Below are 22,318 nucleotides of genomic sequence, written 5' to 3'. Positions count from 1 at the left end.
CCCAGGCTGGAGTCCAGTGATGTCATTGACCATAGCTCACTGCAGCCTCAAACTTCTAGGCTTAAGAGATCCTCCTCAGCCGGGCGCGGTGGCTCACGCTTGTAATCCCAGCACTTTGGGAGGCCGAGGCGGGCGGATCACGAGGTCAGGAGATCGAGACCATCCTGGGTGACACGGTGAAACCCCGTCTCTACTAAAAATACAAAAAATTAGCTGGGCGTGGTGGCGGGCGCCTGTAGTCCCAGCTACTCAGAGAGGCTGAGGCAGGAGAATGGCGTGAACCCAGGAGGCGGAGCTTGCAGTGAGCCTAGATTGCACCACTGCACTCCAGCCTGGGCGACAGAGCAAGACTCTGTCTCAAAAAAAAAAAAAAAAAAAAAAAGAGATCCTCCTCAGCCTCCTGAGTAGCTGGAACAACAGGCACACACCACCATGTCTGGCTAATTTTTGTATTTTCTATTTTTTATAGAGACAGGAGTCTCACCATGTTGTCCAGGCTGGTCCCGAACTCCTGACCCCAAGCATTCCTTCCACCTTGGCCTCCCAGATTGCTGTGATTACAGGTGTGAGCCACCCCACCTAGCCACAGTTTTTATCTTTGCCAATTCTAATAAGTAAAAACTGAGGGAGGCCAAGGCGGGTGGATCGCTTGAGCTCGGGAGTTCTAGACCAGCCTGGCCAACATGTTGAAACCCCATCTCTACTAAAAAAGAAATACAAAAATTAGCTAGGCTTGGTGGTACATAACTGTAATCCCAGCTACTTGGGAGGCTGAGGGACAAGAATTGCTTGAGCCCAAGAGGTGGAGGTTGCAGTGAGCCGAGACTGAGCCACTGCACTCCAGCCTGGGTGAAAGAGTGAGACTGTCAAAAAAAAAAGGAAAAGGAAAGGAAAACCTGAAACAAAGAGTTTAAACTTTACATTTCTCTCATGTGTAAGGTACCACATCTTTTCATACAGTGATAATGAAAGACATATGTGTCTATATTCCTAGTAAAGCCAACCCTTCCACTGGGGCATCTGATCCTCATTCCAGGTATAACATCCTCTGATGTTATACTTGAGAATATCATCCCAGCAATTCTTTCTTCTACAACTTCAACTTTTTTGTCTCCACAGAATCGTTCCTATCAGCATACAAAAATGTTATTTCTCCTTTTGACAACCCTTTCTTGAACCCCTTCCTCCTTAGCTACTGCCCTAATTCTCTATTTATAGCAGAGCTTTCCTTTTCTGGAAAGGGCCAGATAGTAAATATTTGAAGCATGGTGGGCTATTTATTCTCTCACAACCTCTTACCTGTGTCCCTCTAGTGTGACAGCAGCCACAGACAGCACGTAAATGAACAGGTGTGATCATAGTTTGCTGCAGTTTACTGACTCCTGCTTCATAGAAAACTGACCTTCATTCCCCCTTGCTGTGGTCAGGGAAGAAGGTGCTGCAGTTGTCGCCTGTTCCTTGCCCTCAGCAGGCTGACAGCTGAGGTCTCCAGAACAACACAGAGGGCCCAAGAGGGCATCAGCCTCCTTGTGAAAACAGCAAAGGGAATTTCTGGAAGAACCTGATTGTTTTGTGTCAAAAGAATTGCCTGTATCTGGTGTCTCCAAATTATATTAAACCCTCTCTAATCAGGTGCTTAGTCCCATGCCTCGGGAAGCTGCCCCTGTCCATTTCAGCTCCATGGTTCTAAATCCAGCAGGCACTTACCTAAACTTGTTTTACCTGTACTCTCAGCAGCATTTCAGACAAATCATCACTCCTTGACCTTGAAATCCTTTTTCCTCACCCAGACTCTTAATCCTCGTGGTTTTGTTCTCGTCACTCTTTGTCAGCCTTCAGTTTCCTCCTCTACCCCCAGGACTCTTAACCCTGCAGAGCTTCACGACTCTGGCCTCAGATCTCTTCTTTTTTCTGTACAACCCTTCTGTATGGCCTCAACCAACCACATTCTGTTAAGTACATCTGGATTTAACCTTGACATCGCTCTGATTTCTATCTCTAGTCTGGACCTGTCCTCAGAACTCCAGACTCATGTTTCCAACTGCTTAGTTAACATCTCCCCTTAGAGGTAAAATTGGCATTTCAAACAAACATGTCCAATACGCAGCTCCTTATCTTCTTCTCCCGGAGCCTGCTTCTCCCACTCTTCTCTCAGACTTATCATTGACAACTCCATCTAGTTGCTCAGGCCAAAAACTCCTAGAGTCATCTGTCTTGCCTCTCTTTCTCACACAGTACACACCCAATTCAACAAATGCTTTTGACCCTTCCTTCCTTCCTTCCTTCCTTCCTTCCTTCCTTCCTTCCTTCCTTCCTTCCTTCCTTCCTTCCTTCCTCTCTTTCTTTCTCTCTCTCTTTCTCTCTCTCTTTCTTTCTTTCTCTCTTTCTTTCTCTCTTTCTCTTTCTTGACAGAGTCTCACTCTGTTGCCCAGGCTGGAGTGCCGTGGCTCACTGAAACCTCGGCCTCCCAGGTTCAAGCGATTCTCCTGCTTCAGCCTCCCAAGTAGCTGGGACTATAGGCATGCACCACCACACCTGGCTAGTTTTTGTATCTTTAGTAGACGGATGTTGGGAACAAGTCCCCCTAAATCTGGCCATAAACTGGCCCCAAGACTGGCCATAAACAAAATCTCTGCAGCACTGTGACATGTTCATGATGGCCATAACACCCACGCTGGAAGGTTGTGGGTTTACCGGAATGAGGGCAAGGAACACCTGGCCCACCCAGGGTGGAAAACCGCTTAAAGGCATTCGTAAGCCATAAGCAACAGCATGAGCGATCTGTGCCTTAAGGACATGCTCCTGCTGCAGTTAACTAGCCCAACCTATTCCTTTAATTCAGCCCATCCCTTCGTTTCCCATAAGGGATACTTTTAGTTAATTTAATATCTATAGAAACAATGCTAATGACTGGCTTGCTGTTAATAAATATGCGGGTAAATCTCTGTTCAGGCTCTCAGCTCTGAAGGCTGTGAGACCCCTGATTTCCCACTTCATAACTCTATATTTCTGTGTGTGTGTCTTTAATTCCTCTAGCACTGCTGGGTTAGGGTCTCCCCAACCGAGCTGGTCTTGACAGACGGGGTTTCACCATGTTGGCCAGGCTGGTTTCGAACTCCTGAGCTCGGCCCCCCAAAGTGCTGGGGTTACAGGCATGAGCCATTGAACCCAGCCTCTATTTCAAAATATATCCAGATTAGGATCCCTTTTACCCACCTCCATTGCTACCATCTTCAGCCATGCTACTGCTGTATCTCACCTGACGTCTCCTGCTTCCTCTCATGCCCCACATATAGCCTGGGATTACAGGCATGAGCCACTGAGCCTGGCCAGTGTTTGTTTTGTTTTAAATCCATTTTGGCTTTAGTATATTCCCAACATCTATAAAAGTGCTTGGCTCGAAGTAGGAGGAGCTCAATAATATTTGATGAATAAATAAGGGAATAAATGAATGAATACTTTATCTTCATATGGCACTTTGTAACTTAAGAACCATTTTCACATTTCTCTTACTACTTCTGATAATCAGATAATCAGATAAAACCACTGTGTTAGTTTCTTTCTTTTTTTTTTGAGATGGAGTCTCACTCTGTCGCCCAGGCTGGAGTGCAGTGGCATGATCTTGGCTCACTGCAATCCCCGCCTCCCAGGTTCAAGCGGTTCTCCTGCCTCAGCCTCCCAAGTAGCTGGGGTTACGGGCGCCTACCACCAAGCCCAGCTAATTTTTGTATTTTTAGTAGAGACAGGGTTTTGCCATGTTGGCCAGGCTGGTCTTGAACTCTTGACCTCAAGTGATCTGCCCACCTCAGCCTCCCAAAGTGCTGGGATTACAGGCATGAGCCATGGTGCCTGGTCACAACTGTGTTAGTTTCTTATTGCTGCTGTAACAAACTACCACACACAGAATAGCTATAAGCAACACAAATTTATTTTCTTACCATTCTGTAGGTCAGAAGTCTGAAGCAGGTCTCACTGGCCTAAAATCAAGGTGTCAGCAGAACCGTGTTTCTTTCTGGGAGCTTTAGAGGAGAATCTATTTCCTTGACATTTCTAGCTTCTCGAAGCCACTCTCATTCATTGACTGTGGGCCTTCTTCCATCTTCAAAACCAGCAATGGTCAGTTAAGTCCTTCTAAGATGAAGTCACTGTGACCTCTGCTTCCACCTTCACATCCCCTGAGCCAGAGCTGGTGAAGAGAGGTGTCTCTGAGTCACACTGTGCGAATTGCCATAGAAGACAGTTAAGCTGTTTTCACGTTGATCTGTATCACAAGTGAGTGTTTTCCCCAGCTCTGAGTCAGTCTTTCTTTTTAAATCCAAAACCATATTATTAAGTTTTTAAAAAATCATGATTGCGTTACTTCTTCAGGTTTCAGTTTTTTCAGATGTAAAACCTTAAAAGAGAAATGAATACCTGATGATTGCATTCCAGTTGTCTGCATTACCCATTAAGAGTCTCTGACCTTTTTCTGGTCCCAGGAAACCTCAAAGAATAACACTGCATTTTCCATTTCATAGGCCTTAATGGGAGCAGGACTGTGGAAGGTGACACTGGGGCTTCTCCCTCCTTAACAGTTCACCTGTGGTCTGTCTAGTATGACTCACACTTTCTTTGTGTCTCAAATTTCCCACATGTGAAACAGATAGTATGATGAAAATATAGCCCATTTAATTATGTGAAGTGTTTTGAACAAAATTATTATAACGTCTTAGCATAATGTGGACTTTTTGTACATCATCTAGTCTGATGGTTCTCACCATTGCTGCCCGTTGGAATTACTTATGGAAACTTAACAAATCCTGATGCTGGCTGAGCGCAGTGATGGCTCATGCCTATAATCCCAGCACTTTGAGAGGCCGAGGCAGGCAGATCACCTGAAGTCAGGAGTTCGAGACCAGCCTGGCCAACATGGTAAAACCCCGTCTCTACTAAAAATAAAAAAATTAGCTGGGCATGGTCGTGGGCACCTGTAGTCTCAGTTACTCTGGAGGCTGAGGCAGGAGAATTGCTTGAGCCCAGGAGGTGGAGGTTGCAGTGAGCTGAGATCACACCACTGCACTCCAGCCTGGGTGACAGAGCAAGACTTCGTCTCAAACAACAACAAAAATCCTGACGCCTAGGTCCTGCACCAAGGATTCTGATGTGATTGCTCCGGAATGTGGCCTAGGCATAGGCATTTTTTTTTTTTTTTGAGATGGAGTCTCTCTTTGTTGCCCAGGCTGGAGTGCAGTGGTGTGATCTTGGCTCACTGCAACCTCCGCCTCCTGGGTTCAAGCAATTTTTCCTGTCTCAGCCTCTTCAGTAGCTGGGATTACAGGCACACACCACCATGCCCAGCTAATTTTTGTATTTTTAGTAGAGATGGGGTTTCACCATGCTGGTCAGACTGGTCTTGATCTCCTGACCTTGTGATCCACCCGCCTCGACCTCCCAAAGTGCTGGGATTACAGGCATGAGTCACTGCACCTGGCCGGCATAGGCATTTTTAAAAGCTCCGCAGCTGATGGGAAGACTCCTCTTAGGTAGCTCTAAACAAGCTCTTGTAGATGTGCCACTTTCTGGACCCAGTCCCCAAGTCATCCCCTGTGAGTACAGCTCATTCTCCCCTCTGGGTTTTGATCCTAGCAACCATCAGGAAGGAGACAAGACGGGTGGGTGCAGGACCTCAGCCCCACGCAGGGCAGGGGGACATGCAGGTTGCAACATCATAATGAAAAGGACTGGAAGCTGATGTGGACACACTGGAAACATGGTACCACTGTAACCCAGGTTTCTTCCTCGCCTGTAGAGCAAACATGAATCAGGGAAATGTAAATTGATGTCACCTTCATTCATCACAGCTTTAGTGAAACCTGGGAACTGGGGAATTTTTTGTTCACAAGGCAAACAAAGTCTTCAATTTAATTCCTTTAATTTCCTTGAAGATTATATTAACTAGTAGGTGAGGTTAAGACTTTTGAAAGTCGTGTGGGTATTGAACTGAACTGCTCTTAGAAGAAAATTCAGAGAGAAGGTGATGTGGGTCAGGAGCAGGAAGAGAGGCTGAGCCAAGAAGAGAGATTTGGGAGATGAGATACCTCAAAAGGTTTGTTATTTATTTATTTTTTATTTTTGAGACGGAGTTTCACTCTTCTTGCCCAGGCTGGAGTACAACGGTGGGATCTCGGCTCACTGCAACTTCCGCCTCCTGGGTTCAAGTGATTCTCCTGCCTCAGCCTCCCAAGTAGCTGGGATAACAGATGCCCGCCACCAAGCCTGGCTAATTTTTTGCATTTTTAGTAGAGACAGGGTTTCACCAGGTTGGCCAGGATGGTCTCGATCTCCTGACCTCAGGTGATCTGCCCACCTCAGCCTCCCAAAGTACCAGGATTACAAGCATGAGCCAATGTGCCTAGCCTTGGTTTATTTTTAAGTGCAATCTTGATATCATGCTGTGCAACTTCTCTCTTCTAGCTTCCTTCTAAAATCTTGAATAAATTTTATATTCCTCACTAATGCATTCATATTAGTGCAAGGAGAGTACTGTTTTCAAAGAATTCAAAGAGGAGAGAGTCATAAGAATATGAGTCACAATCTGAAGAAAGAGGCACACAGCTTTTACCAACAACCGATTTACCTCCATCTTTACTAAGGAAATGCAGACAAAATTTTTTTTTTCATTTTTTCTTTTCGTTTTTAAAAACACAAATGAGGCCAGGAACGGTGGCTCACGTCTGTAATCCCAGCACTTTGAGAGGCCAAGGTGGGCGGATCACCTGAGGTCAGGAGTTTGAGACCAGCCTGGCCAACATGGCGAAGCCCTATCTCTACTAGAAATAGCAAAATAAGCCTGGCGTGGTGCCATGCACCTGTAATCCCAGCTACAAGGGAGGCTGAGGTGGGGGGGATCACTTGAACCTGGGAGGCAGAGGTTGCAGTGAGCTGGGATCATACCACTGCACTCCAGCCTGGGAGACAGAGTGAGACTCTGTCTCAAAAAAAAAAAAAAAAAAAAAAAAGAAAAGAAAACACAGATTGCTGACTGCACATCAGAGTTTCTGATTTAGTAGGTGAGGGATTCTAACAAGTTCCTAGGTGATACTGAAGCTACTGGTCTGGGAACCACACTTTTAGAACCACTGGCTTACAACACTCTCATAGAAATTATTTCCTACTTTCATATTTTATCATGGTCTGTTCTTTGAAATGTTAATAAGTCTGACGAGAAAAGAAGAGTGTTGTGGTCAAATGTGTAAGGGAAGTTAAGATTCTTTAGAGAAATCAAAACTTACTGCCCACACATACACGGCTTACTATCTATCAAGCTTGTCTAACCCAAGGCCTGCAGTCTGCATGCAGCCCAGGAGGGCTTTCAATGAGGCCCAACACAAATTCATAAACTTTCTTAAAACATTATGAGATTTAAAAAAATTTTTTTTTCTCATTGGCTATCATTAATGTTAGTGTATTTTATGTGTGGCCCAAGACAATTCTTCTTCCAGTGTGGCCCAGGGAAGCCAAAAGATTGGAAACCCCTGGTACATTTACCTGACTTTCTTATTTCAGGAAATGTTTACCCAGAAGGATGAAATGGCTGTAAACAAAAAATTAAATTCTAAGCTCCCCTAATCATCTGAATGAACCCCTCCTCTCAGTCAGGGGCATTCCAGAGTTAACCTGAAAAACTAATTCCAGTCATGATGGAAGAGAGGCTCACATATGCCTCATTATACCCCTTCAGCATTAACATCAACACAGACCTTAAGTCTGATAAGAAACATTTACAGTCTAGTCTCTCCAAAGCCTGCTACTGAGAAGCTTCAACTGCCTGATAAGGCCTTAGTCTCCACAACACCTTATTATAACCCAGACATTCGTGTCTCCTTTCTACTGATAACTCTTTCAATCAGTTACCAATCAGAAAAATTTTAAATCTACCTATGACCTGGAAGCCACACACAACACCTCCCTTTGAGTTGTCCTGCCTTTCCAGATCAAACCCACGTAAATATTACATGTATTGATTGATGCATTATGTCTCCCTAAAATGTATAAAAGCAAGATGTACCCCAACCACCTTGGACGCATGTCATCAGGACCTCCTGAAGCTGTGTGACAGGCATGTCCTTAACCTGTCAAAATAAAGTCAAACTTTATTTTGACTTTAAAACTTGGCAAACTTGTTTTGCCAAACTTGGCAAAATAAAGTCTCTAAGTTGCTTGAGACCTGTCTCAGATACTTTTGGGTTCAAATGGACAAAAATTTTATTTGTTCTAGGAACTTTCTGAAAATCCATTAGTCGTAACACTAGACTACTCAATTTATCCTCATTAAAGTAAGTACTACTTTCCAAGGAAAATAGATATAATCAAAAGATCATTTACTCTTTAAGACATGCTTGGGAACTCTCACCTTGCTGTGTCCACCAATGCCAAACCATTGTGTCACATACTTGTCCAATCCTAATCAACCTCTATATCAAAATAGCCACCTTACTCCAGATTCCAAAAACCTAATAAATATTCTGCTTTGCCCTCACCCTTCCAAGAAGCCAGTAAGACTCTTGTTATGAAAATGATCTTGTTACCAGAAAGGGGTCCTGATCCACACCCCAAGAGAGGGTTCTCACTCTCCTGACCTCGTGATCCACCCACCTTGGCCTCCCAAAGTGCTGGGATTACAGGCAGGTGTGAGCCACCACTCCCGGCCTCGATGTCCTTTTTTATTGAAAGTTCTAGACCAAGTACATTTGTGTTGATTTTAGTTACAAGATGGCTAATTTCATTTTTACTCTTTTCTGAGGTGCAGTGAATGAATCACCTTTGTCTTAACACCAATATGCAACTTTTGACCTTTCCATTTTGAATAGTGCACAAAAAAGAGATTTAGTTATCTATCATCCCGTTTTATATTACCAGAGTACTCTGTGAAACAGAAAGACTTTAAGGCCCAGGTCTTGTTTATCTAGTTTTTTCTTTTTTTGAGATGAAAAAAGAGTTTATTTATTATAAACTTTTTGGGCTACTCCAAGATCCAGCCTTACCTGAAGTCCGACACCAGTCCACATTAATTGTTGTGCTATTATCCATGTATTGCCTTTCAGTTCCAAATTCATTCATTACCTACTCTGTGAAAATGGACCTAGGTCTTTTAAATATTGTTCCTTTGCCTGTTGGCATAATGTTAAGCTGTGTCAGTAGTGGAAGCTGGAAAGGCACTACAGGTAGAAGCAACTTTTTTCCCCCTAGTTCAAATGTGCACCTGAGGCAGGCTCCTGCTGCACAGACTGCTTCCCCAGGACCCAGGCCTTGATTCCAGGTTCTGCTTACTTTTGAAAAATGCAAGGACTTTTAAAGTGTTGAAATACTAGATACTTTTTATAAGATTAAACAAAATATTACAGTCTGATTTTTGCCTGTCTGTGAGGATGGATATTCATTTCACTCTTCAATTCTTCCCCCACTCCTGCTGGCTTCTTAGCAACATCACAGTTCAGAAAATGTTTACACAGCCAATTGCTACACCTTTGATTCCAAGGCAAACCATTCTTTGTAATCTCTAGCATCTAGTGCTGAATGCAAGGTAGAAAGTAATATGTCAACAAATAGTTCTGATGTGGTAAATTTTACTGTGAACCAACTCTGTCAGCTTCAAGGAAAAGCAAGCCTTTGATTTAACAAATTATTTCAGATTGTATTTAGAAACACCAACAACAAAAAGGATACTATCTCAATAAATTCCTTGCCATTCTACAGTGGAAATTTTAATGATGACATCAAATCAATTCACTTCTATGGATTTCATCAAACTATGTCATAGCTTATATTATTCCTGGAAGAGTTGTTGAATCCCCATCTCATGGAAGCTTGAGAAAAAAAGTGTAACATCATCTGTCCTTCCTCATTGCAGATCTGCTGGAAACATACCATTCTGCAGTAAAAATTAAGTGATTCTTTTGTTCATTAAAATCTTGCCAAAACTGGTAACTGTGATGACTGACCTCTGTTTTAGTCTGTTTTGTGCTGTTATAACAGAATCCATGAGACTGGATAATTTATAATAAACAGAAATTTATTGGCTTACAGTTTTGAAGACTAGGAAGTTCAAGGTCATGGGGCCAGCATCTTGCAAGGGCCTTCTTGCTGCATCATCCCATGGGGGAAGGGCAAAGGGAGGGTGCAAGAGAGCAGGAGAATGAGCTCACAGTGTCAGCCTTTTTATAATTGTCGTTAGTTCATTCATTGAGGTTGGAACTCTTATGACCAAAATACCTCCAATTAGGCCCCACTTCCCAACAGCATTGCATCATTAGGGATTAAGTTTCCAACACATGAACTTTGGGGGACACATTTAAACCACAGCAACCTCCAAGGAGGAAAACATGATGCCTAATGGCAAGGGTGATGGCAATGGTGGTGGTGATCGTGGACAACTAAGTTAGAAAAGTATAGATGTTTCTCAATTTACAATGGGGTTATGTCCTGCTAAACCCATCATAAACTGAAAATAGCTTAAGTCAAAAATACATTTAATATGCCTAACCTGCTGAGGATCATAGTTTAGCCTAGCCTAACTTAAATGTGCTCAGAACACTTATTACATTAGTCTACAATTGGGCAAAATCATTGAAGACAAAGGTTATTTTATAATAGTGTTGAATATCTCACGTAATTTATTGAATATTGTACCAAAAGTGAAAAAAATAATGGTTGGGCCAGGCAGCGACTCATGCCTATGATCCCAGCAATCTGGGAGGCTGAGGCAGGCAGACTGCTTGAGCCCAGGAGTTTGAGACCAGCCTGGGCAACACGGAGAAACCTAGTCTCTACAAAAAATACAAAAATTAGCTGGGCATGGTGGCATGCACCTGTAGTTCCAGCTACTCTGGAGGCTGAGGTGGGAGGATCACTTCAGCCTAGGAGGTCAAGGCTGCAGTGAGTGCAGTGAGCCATAATCACACCACTGCACTCAAGCTTGGGTGATAGAGCAAAACCCCGTCTCAAAAAAACCAAAACAAAATGAAAACAAAAAACACCAGGATAGTTGTATGGGTACTCAAAGTATGGTTTCTACTGAATGCGTATCATTGTTCCACCATAATAAAGCCAAAAAATTATAAATAAAATTAACATAAATCAAGAACTATCTATCTGCATAGTGAATGGATGAAAGCTACCGTAGATTAAGATGCTACTGCTGAGTGCCATGGTTCACACCTGTAATCCTGGCACTTTGGGAGGGTGAGGCAGGTGGATCTCTTGAGCTCAGGAGTTCGAGACCATCTTGGGCAACATGGCTGATATGGTTTGGCTGTGTTCCCACTCAAATTTCATCTTGAATTTTAATTCCCATAACCTCCATGTGTCGTGAGAGGGACTCGGTGGGAGGTATTAATAATTGAATCATGGGGGCGGTTTCTCCCATGCTGTTCTCATGATAGTGAGTGAGTTCTCATGAAATCTGATGGTTTTATAAGCATCTGGTGTTTCTGCTTCTTGCACTCATTCGCTTTCCTGCTGCCCTGTGAAGAGGTGTCATCCGCCATGATTGTAAGTTTCCTGAGGCCTCCCTAGCCATACAGAACTGTGAGTCAATTAAACCTCTTTTCTTTATAAATTACCCAGTCCTGGGTATTTCTTCATAGCAGTGTAAGAACGAACTAACATAATGGCAAAACCCTGGCTCTACAAAAAACACAAAAATTAGTTGGGTGTGGTGGCTTGCATGTGTAGTCCCAGCTACTTGGGAGGCTGAGGCAGGAGAATTGTTTGAGCCCAGGAGGTGGAGGTTGCAGATAGCTGTGATTGAGCCATTGCACTCCACCCTGGATGACAGAGCGAGACCATTTCCAAAAAAAAAGAAAAAAAACTACAAACAAATTGAGTTGCCATCAATAAGATATTAAATTGTGTGGGTTATCCTTTGTTGTATTTTTTTTTTTTTTTTGAGACAGGTTCTTGCTCTCTCATCCAGGCTGGAGTGCAATGGCTCCATCTCGGCTCACTCAGCCTCCCTCCTGGGTTCAAGCAATTATCGTGCCTCAGCCTCCCTAGTAGCTGGGACTACAGGCACACACCACCATGGTCAGCTAATTTTTGTATTTTTTTTAAGTAGAGATGGGGTTTTACAATGTTGGCCAGGCTGGTCTTAAAGTCCTGACCTCGTGTGAGCTGCCCAACTTGGCCTCCGAAAATGCTAGGATTACAGGCGTGAGCCACTGTGCCCAGCCAACATTTACTTATTTGTAAAAATCCAAATGCTGGCATTGTCCAGGAAAATCTAACAAGTTTATTTATTTATTTATTTATTTATTTTTATTTTTTTGAGATGGAGTCTCACTCTGTCGCCCAGGCTGGAGTGCAGTGGCACAATCTTGGCTCACTGCAAGCTCCACCTCCTGGGTTCACGCCATTCTCCTGCCTCAGCCTCCCGAGTAGCTGGGACTACAGGCGCCCACCACCACGCCTGGCTAATTTTTTGTATTTTTAGTAGAGACGGGGTTTCATTGTGTTAGCCAGGATGGTCTCGATCTCCTGACCTCATGATCCGCCCGCCTCGGCCTCCCAAAGTGCTGGGATTACAGGTGTGAGCCACTGCGCCCGGCCACAAGTTTATTTATAATCGTTATAAAGGTGAATTGCTGACACTTGTTTAATAAAACATTCTGATTTGCCTCAGTGCTTTATATTTCCACATTCATATTAACAATTCGCACACAAGTTAAAATGGTAAAACTGTCAATATCTGATTTCTATCCCCAATTTTTCCACTTGCAATTATATACTTAGGTACTTTTTGACCCCACGAGGAAAAAATATCAAACATTTAGAACTACTACTAACAGGAAGATGAGAGGATTTTTCATTTGTTCATTTTGAGAATGAAATGTTTCCTTTCATAGTGGATTCTTTTTTTTTTTCTTCCTTTTGAGATAGGGTCTTGCCCTGTCACCCAGGCTGGACTGCAGTGGTGTGATTTTAAGCTCACTGCAATCTTGATCTTCTGGCCTCAAGCCATCCTCCTGCCTCAGCCTCCTGAGTACCTGGGACCACAGCTCCATGCCACCAAGCCTGGCTATTTTTTTTTTTTTTTTTACTTATTTTTAGTAGAGAAGAGGTCTTGCTATGTTGCTCAGGCTGGTCTTAAACTCCTGAGCTCAATTGATTCTCCTGGCTCAGCCTCCCAAAGTGCTGGGATTACAGGTGTGAGCCACCACACCCAGCCATAGTGGATTCTTAAACACATTCTCAATCTATGTAGCATGCTAGCTGGATGTCTTTAGTCATAACTGTTATACTTTGGGCTGGGTGTGGTGGCTTGTGCCTGCAATCCCAGCTAAATGGGAGGCTGAGCCTGGAGAATTGCTTGAGCCCAGGAGTTCAAGACCGGAATGGGCAACATAGCAAGACCTCTCTCTCTAAATAATTTATTTTAATTAGCCAGGCCTGGTAGTGTGTGTCTGTAATCCCGGCTTCTCAGGAGGCTAAGGGAGGAGGATTACTTGGCCCAGGAGTTCAAGGCTGCAGTGACCTATGATCATGCCACTGCACTCCAGCTTAGGTGACAGAGCAAAACCTTGTCTCTAAAAATATAAATAGAAATGAAATATAAAAACAAACAAAAAAACACTGCTACACATTTGATACAGAGAGCACCCAGGGTGGAAGTCCCTCATGATAGACCATACTTGCTTCCTACAATAGACCTCACTTGCTTCCAATAGCTGTGCTCTGGCAACACAAATCTGTTTTGAAGTCGTAAGCAATTTCTAATGTCAGGTACTGGAATGAAAGTTTGCAAATCAGAAATTTGGTGGACTTTTGATAACATCTAATTTCATGGAGTGCCACAGTATCAAGCCTGTACTGCTAAGGTTTCTTCATTTCTCCAGTAGAGGGCGCACTCTTGGGAAAGGCATTTGTAGCCAGATGTTTTCTGGGTGCCAGCTTTGTAGGAGCCATGGTAAGTAGGAGACACCTCCTTACTTACCTTCCTTCTTTGGCTGGAGCTCAGCAAGATAGAGGTGCTGGTGTTAGAGAGTAGCAACTGTGTGGTGGCTGCTCAACTTATTTAGTAAATGTTATTTTTAGACAGTACATTTTATGTCAGGATTCAATTCTGTTATGTCACAATGTAGCAGAATGATCTGTACCACTGCTCCAGATGGAAACATCTTCCCCTTTCCCTTTCTCTTTCTTATTTTTTTGAGACAGGGTCTCAATTTGTCCCCCAGGCTGGAGCGTAGTGGCATGATATTGGATCACTACAGCCTAGACATCTTGGGCTCAAGGAATCCTCCCACCTCAACCTCCTGAGTAGCTGGGACTAGAGCCACACCCCATGCCTGGCTAATTTTCGTAGAGACGGGGGTCTCACCATGGTGCTCAGGCGGTCTTGAACCACTGGGGTCAAGCGATCTTCCCGCCTTGGCCTCCCAAAGTGCTGGAATTACAAACATGACCCACTATGCCCAGCTTACACTTTAAACTAGTTATTTTCCATTTATTTTATCAACCAATATGTATTTAGTAACAACCCTGTGCCAGACATGGTATTAGCTGTGGTGACACCGTAATGAAGATGGACAAAGTCTGCTGTCATGGAGTGTATATTCTGGAAGGGGGATTGTGACAGCCAATAATCATGTAAATAAGATGGTGACCATTGGGATGGGGGCTATAAGGGATTAAGCACAGAGAATCAAAAGAGAGAATGACTGTTGACGTTATACAGATTATGCAGCAGTAGAGAAGGCAATGTTGGGGCTCAGAAAAATGATACCCCAAAATATGGTGTTTTGGTATGCTGAACTAAAAGAAGCAGCCTCAAGGTCTCTCTGATACCCCCCTCCAGCCTCCACCAACACTTTGTCTCTCCCAAGGCACAGGAGGAGGCTCTTCTCTGATATTCCTTTATCACCTTTAAGACTGGACCCACAAAGAAGACACAATTGCCTTCCATCCCCTCTCTGAAATCTCATTACCTATCACAGAAAAGAAGACTGAGTAATGTAACCACACCTGGATGAATTTTTTTGCAAAACAATGTCTGCCTTTCAGCCTCATTCAAATTCTAAAGAGAATAATTTACAGATTAATTCCTGTCTCCCAGGTTCATTCATTTCCCCTAAAAATCATTTACTGCCCCTCAAAATTGTCACACCCTCAGCTCCCCTTCCCCTGTGAACAAGACTATGTAAGCAACTGGACCTCATTTGGGTTATGGGGCAATCCTCCCCCTGCAATTCCCTCATGTTTATCCATGTTAAATAAATTTTGTATGCCTTTTTCTGCTTTTTGATCTGCCTTTTGTCAGTTCATTTGTAAACCACAAATAAAATTCTAAGGCCCCCCAACCAACCATCTGAATAGACCTCCTCCTCTCAGTCAGGGCACTCCAATGTTAACCTGAAAACCTGATTCAAACCATGACAGTGCCAGGCGCGGTGGCTCACCCTTGTAATCCCAGCACTTTGGGAGGCCGAGGCGGGCGGATCACAAGGTCAGATCGAGACCACGGTGAAACCCCGTCTCTACTAAAAATACAAAAAATTAGCTGGGCGTGATGGCGGGCGCCTGTAGTCCCAGCTACTAGGGGAGGCTGAGGCAGGAGAATGGCGTGAACCCGGGAGGCGGAGCTTGCAGTGAGCCGAGATGGCACCACTGCACTCCAGCCTGGGTGACAGAGCGAGACTCCGTCTCAAAAACAAACAAACAAACAAACAAAAAACAAAAAACCATCACAGGAAGAGAGGGTGGGACATTGGGACATGCCTCATTATACCCTCTTCCCTTTTGGAATTCAGAAAAAGTTGACCAGCATGTACAATCAACACAGACTTTAAGTCAATAAGAAACACTTACAATCTATTCTCTCCAAAGTCTGCTACCTGGAGGCTTTCTCAACATGATAAAACTGGTTTCCACAACATCTTATTGTAACCCAAATATTCCTTTCTATTGATAGTAGTTCTTTCAACCAATTGCCAATCTAAAATATTTTAAATGTACCTATAACCTGGAACCCCCTCCTCCCCTCTCTGCCCACTTGGAGTTGTCCCACGTTTCTGGACTGAACCAATGTATACCTTACGTGTATTTGATTGATGTCTCATGTCTCCCTAAAATGTATAAAACTAGGCTGTACCCCGACCACCTTGGGCACATGTTCTCAGGGGCTCCTGAGGGCTGTGTTACGGACTGTGGTCACTTCTATTTGGCTCAGAATAAATCTCTTAAATATTTTACAAAGTTTCACTCTTTTCATCAACAATTTTCAACAAACCCTTAACAGGATGACGGACGCTTTCCCTTGGCCCCTCTACAATCATATAGGTGGGTGAGCTTTGCCATGATCTTACTGGGGTGCTGTGAGTTGCTGAGAAATTACTGAAGAAATTAATAGCCTACAAAAGTGATATGAAAATTATTTTAAACTGAAAATGCCTGTACAACCAGCAGCTACAGAAATAAACATTATCCAAACTTACGCAGGGCCTCCTGAAAATACAGATGCCTTTGGCTCCCCCACCCACCGAAGGAGTTTCCTGTTTGGGAGAATACTGAAGTGTGAATTCAGCCAACTATTAACATCAGAAAAGCCAACAGTACCTTTCATTCTTCCCCTTTGAAGTTTTAACACCTCCCTGTTTTGTTCAGTTGACATAAAAACATTTACCTCTGGCTACTTATCTGGTTACTCCTTACTGAGTAATGAGTGCATGTATAAATAATTCTTGTTCTGTTCATCTATCTATTGTCAGTTAATCTTCAGGCCCCCAAGCAATTGAAACTAGTGGGTAGAGGAAAATTTTCCTTCCAACATTACACTGTGATACATACCCAGGTGGGTAAAAAAAGGACTAGGGCACATTTTGTCGAATATTTGTCATACTTCATCTACTGCAGAGATGGCATTTTTATGTCCATAACCTCTGAATTATAATTTTGAAGAAGGCACTGAGGTAGGATTACATTTATTTCACCCATAGTTATTAAAGCAAATAATTTCATGAGCTTCATAAATAACTATAAATTATTTCAAAGAAAACATTTCTTAACTCATTGTTTAGATTTAAGGCAGATAAGTGATACATTTTTTATTGTATCTTCTTTTTTTCTGAGACAGAGCCTGGCTCTGTCACCCAGGCTGGAGCGTGGCACAATCTTGGCTCACTGCAACCTCCATCTCCCAGGTTCAAGTGATTCTCCTGCCTCAGCCTCCCAAGTAGCTGAGATTACAGGTGCCCACCACCACACCCAGCTAATTTTTTGTATTTTTAGTAGAGACAGGGTTTCACCATGTTGGCCAGGCTGGTCTTGAACTCCTGACTTCAAGTGATCCACCCGCCTCAGCCTCTCAAAGCGCTGGGATAACAGGTGTGAGCCACTGCACCCAGCCAGATCATATCTTCTTAATTCCTAAGTATCACAAAAAAGCTTTTTCATCTTATTCAAAACTTAAAATTAAAAGAAGAATTTATGCCATATTGTTAGTTAAATACACAGTGAGACTGAAGAGTTCCCTGGATCCCTTCATGGGACTTGTAACAGGGGTGTGGCTTGCTTACGCAGCCCCCCCACTCAAACCCCTTGCAGGAGGCGGAGCATGCAGGCAAGCAGGTGCCAAGGCTGGGGCAAGCGCTTTTGGGCTCTGGCCCTATGGCAGCATCTAGGGGTGTGTTACAATTAATGCTTTTTTAGCAGTTGCCATTCATGGATGGCTAAGTGTTAACTGGCTCAGAGGAGAGTCAGCATGACAGCATTTTACTCCCTGCCCTCTTGGTATCCAGGTCCTTGTCTGGCATCCAGGAAGAATCAGGTCACATGGACTTGAAGGATGGTGAATGCAGAGGTTTTATTGAGTGAAGGAGGTGGCTTTTAGTGGGATGGGGAGCTGGAAAGGGGATGGAGTGGGAAGATAATCTTCCCCTGGAGTTCGGCCATCCCTGGCTAAACTCATCTCGACATTCAGATGCTTTTTCTCTTCTTTCCTTCCCTGCCATGCCACTCTGCTTGTCTGTAAGTGGAATTTGAGGTTTTTATGGGTACGGGATGGGGGGTATGATGGGCCAGGGCAGTTATGGAAAAAGCAACATTGGAGTGGGAAAACAGGGATGTGAAGTTCTCATTTAGGGCTGTGGGCCCAGGCTTGTGGGTAGGGCATTTGCCAGGGAACTGCCCTCTTCTATTCAGTATTTCCCTGCCTCCTGTCCATATCAATAATAGTTGGCTGCTGCTTCAGCCCCTGTGATTACCAGGAAGCATGAGCGCAATCTTGGCAGTGGAACAAAAAAAATTGAATAATGATTTGTGGGCACACTATACAAAATCGAAATGGAAAGACAAACAGGAAGTCTCAGAGTTTTGGGTTTTTCTTGTGTTTTCTGGGGGTGGAGGGGGCTCAAGCGTTGTGTAATTAGTTGTCAATAACTTCCTTTGTGAATTCTACATGTGGAAGATCTGTTTCACATGTGCTTTTGCATTGAATAGTTATTTTGTTGATGCTTTGTTAAAACAAAGATAGAATCCCATTTTATATCTGGTTATGTAAATAGAAAACTGTACACACTGCCCTACTCTTGCTTTTCATGGGAGGGAAAATGGCTTCCCTCTATCCTTCTAGGTTCTTTGGCTAGGCCATGAATTAAATTGGCAGATGATAAATCAACAAGAGAAAAATCATCTTAATTACATATGTATGCATAGGACTCTGACAAATATGTGAGACTTAATTCCAGCTCCCACTAGCCATCCTGTCCCACCTAAGGTGGGGGAAAAACATCCAAGAGGCAGAGACAGTTTGTGAAGTTCACCCTCAAGGTCAGGTGTGGTGACTCATGCCTGTAATCCCAATACTTAGCAAGACTGAGACAAGTGGATTGCTTGAGCCCAGAAATTCAAGACCAGCCTGAGCAACATGGTGAAACTCTGTCTCCACAAGAAATACAAAAATTAGCCAGGTATGTGGTGTGTGCCTGTAGCCCCAGCTACACAGGAGGCTGAGGTGGAAGTATCACCTGAGCCTAGGAAATCAAGGCTGCAGTAAGTCATGATCATGCCACTGCACTCCAGCCTGGGCAACAGAATGAGACTCTGTCTCAGGGGAAAAAAAAGTTCACAGCTAAAGGGCCCATAAAGGCTTACTAAATGACTAAGACCTAATTATAGTGCCAGAGGCATTTAAAGGAGAGCAACCCCACCTTGAATAGGGGCTACGTAAAATAAAGCTTAGACCTGCTTGGCTGCCATCCCAGGAGGTTAGGCATTCTTATTCACAGGATAAGACTGGAGGTCAACAGGACTGGTATCACAAGTCAGAGGTTGTAAAGACCCTACTGATGAAACAGGATGTGGTAAAGAAGCCAGCCAAAACTCACCGAAACCAAGATGGAGATGAAAGTGACCTCTGGTTGTCCTCACTTCTCATTATACACTAGTTATAATGCATTAGCATGCTAAAAGACACTCCCACTAGCACCATGACAGTTTACAAATGCCATGGCAACTTCTGGAAATCACCCTACATATTCTAAAAAGGGGAGGGACCCTCAGTTTTTGGAACTCTTCATCCTTTTTCTGGAAGACTCATGAATAATCTACCCCTTGTTTATCATATAATCAAGAAATAACCATAAAAATAGTCAACTAGCAGCCCTCTGGTTGCTCTGCCTATGGAATAGCCATTCTTTTGTTTCATTACTTCTCTATAAACTTGCTTTTTACTTTACTCTGTGGACTCACCCTGAATTCTTTCTTGCATGACATCTAAGAACCCTCTCTTGGGGTCTGGACTGGGACGCTTTCTGGTAACAATAGGACCATAGAATGCTTCCCCTCCCCGCAAACCTTACCAGCACATCACTAAAGGTGTACTTTTTGTTGTTTTGTTGAAAGGTGTCATTCAACAAAAAATGACAAGGCACACTAAAAGCCAAAACACAATTTAAAGAGACTGAGGATGCATCAGAATCAGACTAGATATGGCAGGGATGTTGATATTACCAGACTGTGAATTTAAAACAACTATGATTAACATAGTAAAGTCTCTAACTGAGAAAGTAGGCAGAATTCAAGAACAGATGGTCAATATAAGTAGAAAGATGGAAATTCTAAGTAAGAATCAAAGACAAATGCTAGAAATCAAAAACATTGTAACAGGACTGAAGATTGCCTTTAATGGGCTTATTAGTAGATTGCAAATGGCTGAGGAAAAAAATTACTGATCTTGAGAATGTGTCAATAGAACCTTCCAAAACTGAAAAGCAAAGAGAAACAAAAAAGACTGGACAAAGAAAGAACAGAATATCCAAGAACTGTGAGACAAGTACAAAAGGTGTAGCATACATGTTATGGGAATTCCAGAAGGAGAAGAAAGATAGAAAAGTATAGAAGAAATATTTTAAGCAATAAAGACTGAGACTTTCCACAAATTAATGTCAGACATCAAACTACATATGCTGGAAGCTCAGAATACATCTGGCAGGTAAATGCCAAAAAAAAAAAAAAACACCTAGGCATATCATATGCAAATTGCCAAAAATCAAAGACAAAGAAATATCTTGAAAGAAGCCACAGGAAAAAACACTTTACCTATAGAGGAGAAACATAAAATTTATAACCAACTTCTCCTCAGAAACCACACAAGCAAGAAGAGTGTTCTATTTTTCTGTAATTTCATCTTAAGGTCTCTTTCTGGAGAATGGCAGTAAACTCCTGTCCTCTCTCACATGGCTCCAGGAGATTTAGTTGTGAATGTTTACAATATGTCTTTCATGAGATACTTCTTTAGCCTGACAAACAGCTGGATGTCTAAGTGTCTGACCTGTGACCAGGTGTCCCACTCACAGGAAACTTGTTTATAGTGGCAGATGTCCTTATGGCTCTTGTCTGACCTGTGCCCAGTTTATTTCTACCAAGATAGCCATTCTTTAGAAGGGCCCTGGCCAGGAAAGAAGTTAGGTTAAGATGTGTCATTCAGCTGAGACACAAAGAAAGTAATTCAAACAAAACATGAAATAACACAAGCAGTATATTACTTTCAGATCCCAGAGAGAAGACAGCAGCATGCCCCATGGGGCCAACAGGAAGTAGGGAGCTATCTGGGACATGTACACTCAATCAGCAGGCAAGGAGCAAGAGGGAGAATGAGGAACCCATGGGCTGAAGCCTTTATTGGGGTCTAGGGCATTATCCAGGCAGGTTTCCCTTGGGAAGTTCTAATTAGTGGGTTTAGAGGAAGTAGATACGAGTTCACGAAATCATGCTATGACTGAGAAGTGGTCACTGTGGCATATCTGCACAGTCAGTGCAGTATGGGGTTCAGCAACGTGAGTCAAGTAGGTTGTATCTAGTTGTCTGATAGGGAGGTGGTCACCAGGAGGCAGTCGTACAAAGCAGATACCTGGATCAACCCCACCGAGGAACTGCGATGAAGTAGAGAACCAGAACCTGTGTCAAGGGTGACAAAGCCCTGCTTCCAATATGAGAAAATTAAACCTATGTTCAAAATGGATGCTGAGGCAACGTAAAATTGTAAGAAATCACTACAAAGAGAGTGAAGTGAAATATTTAAAGTGGTGAGAGAAAAAAAACTACCAAATAGAATTGTGATCCTGTGAAATTATTCTTCAAAAGTGAAATAGAAATAAAGACTTTCTGAGACCTACAAACACTAAGGAAATTTGTTGCTAGTAGATCTGCTTTGTAAGAAATATTAAGGAAATTCTTCACATAGAAGAAAAATAATATAGGTCAGAAATGTGGATCTACATAGAGAAAGATACAGTATCAGAGAAGAATAAGTTAAGGCAAATAAAAACTTAAAAAATTTTTAATTGGTCTAACATAACATTTTGTTTCAAATAATAATGGCAAAATGTATTTGATTGGGTGTATATGCATACACTTATGCTTATGTATGCTTCTGTTCACTAAGAAAATATAAGCATTCATTAAGTGAAATGAACTACACAATAATACCAGGGACAGGAGGGAAGACTAAAAATATTTTGTTATTATAAAGTACTTGCATTACCTATAAAGCAGTATAGTGTTAATTGAAAGTGGACTTCGGTTAGTTGTAAACGTGTATTGCAAACTGTATAGCAACCAAAAAGTTATTTTTTAAAAGAAGCATAATTGGCCAGGCATGGTGGCTCATGCCTGTAATCCCAGCACTTTGGGAGGTCAAAGCGGGCAGATCACTGGAGGCCAGGAGTTTGAGAACAGCCTGGCCAACATGGTGAAACCTTGTCTCTACTAAAAATACAAAAATTAGCTGGGTGTGGAGACATATGCCTGTAGTCCCAGCTACTCAGGAAGCTGAGGTAGGAGAATC

General features: G+C 42.9%; 1 protein-coding gene across 1 annotated transcript in view; it reads right to left on the bottom strand.

The window, feature by feature from the left end:
- GCNT1 (glucosaminyl (N-acetyl) transferase 1) overlaps positions 1-22,318 on the bottom strand; it is a 116,547-nt gene that overhangs the window by 73,267 nt on the left and 20,962 nt on the right. Inside the window, exon 2 of the mRNA XM_058445330.1 lies at positions 3,939-4,393. The gene's annotated coding sequence lies outside the window, so the exon portion shown is untranslated. The remainder of the gene's footprint in view (positions 1-3,938; positions 4,394-22,318) is intronic.

The sequence above is a fragment of the Hylobates moloch genome, unplaced genomic scaffold (assembly GCF_009828535.3).
Source record: "Hylobates moloch isolate HMO894 unplaced genomic scaffold, HMol_V3 SCAFFOLD_10, whole genome shotgun sequence".
NCBI classification, from domain to species: domain Eukaryota; kingdom Metazoa; phylum Chordata; class Mammalia; order Primates; family Hylobatidae; genus Hylobates; species Hylobates moloch.
The sequence above is the reverse complement of the archived record's forward strand: the minus strand, read 5'-3'. Positions and strand labels throughout refer to the sequence as shown.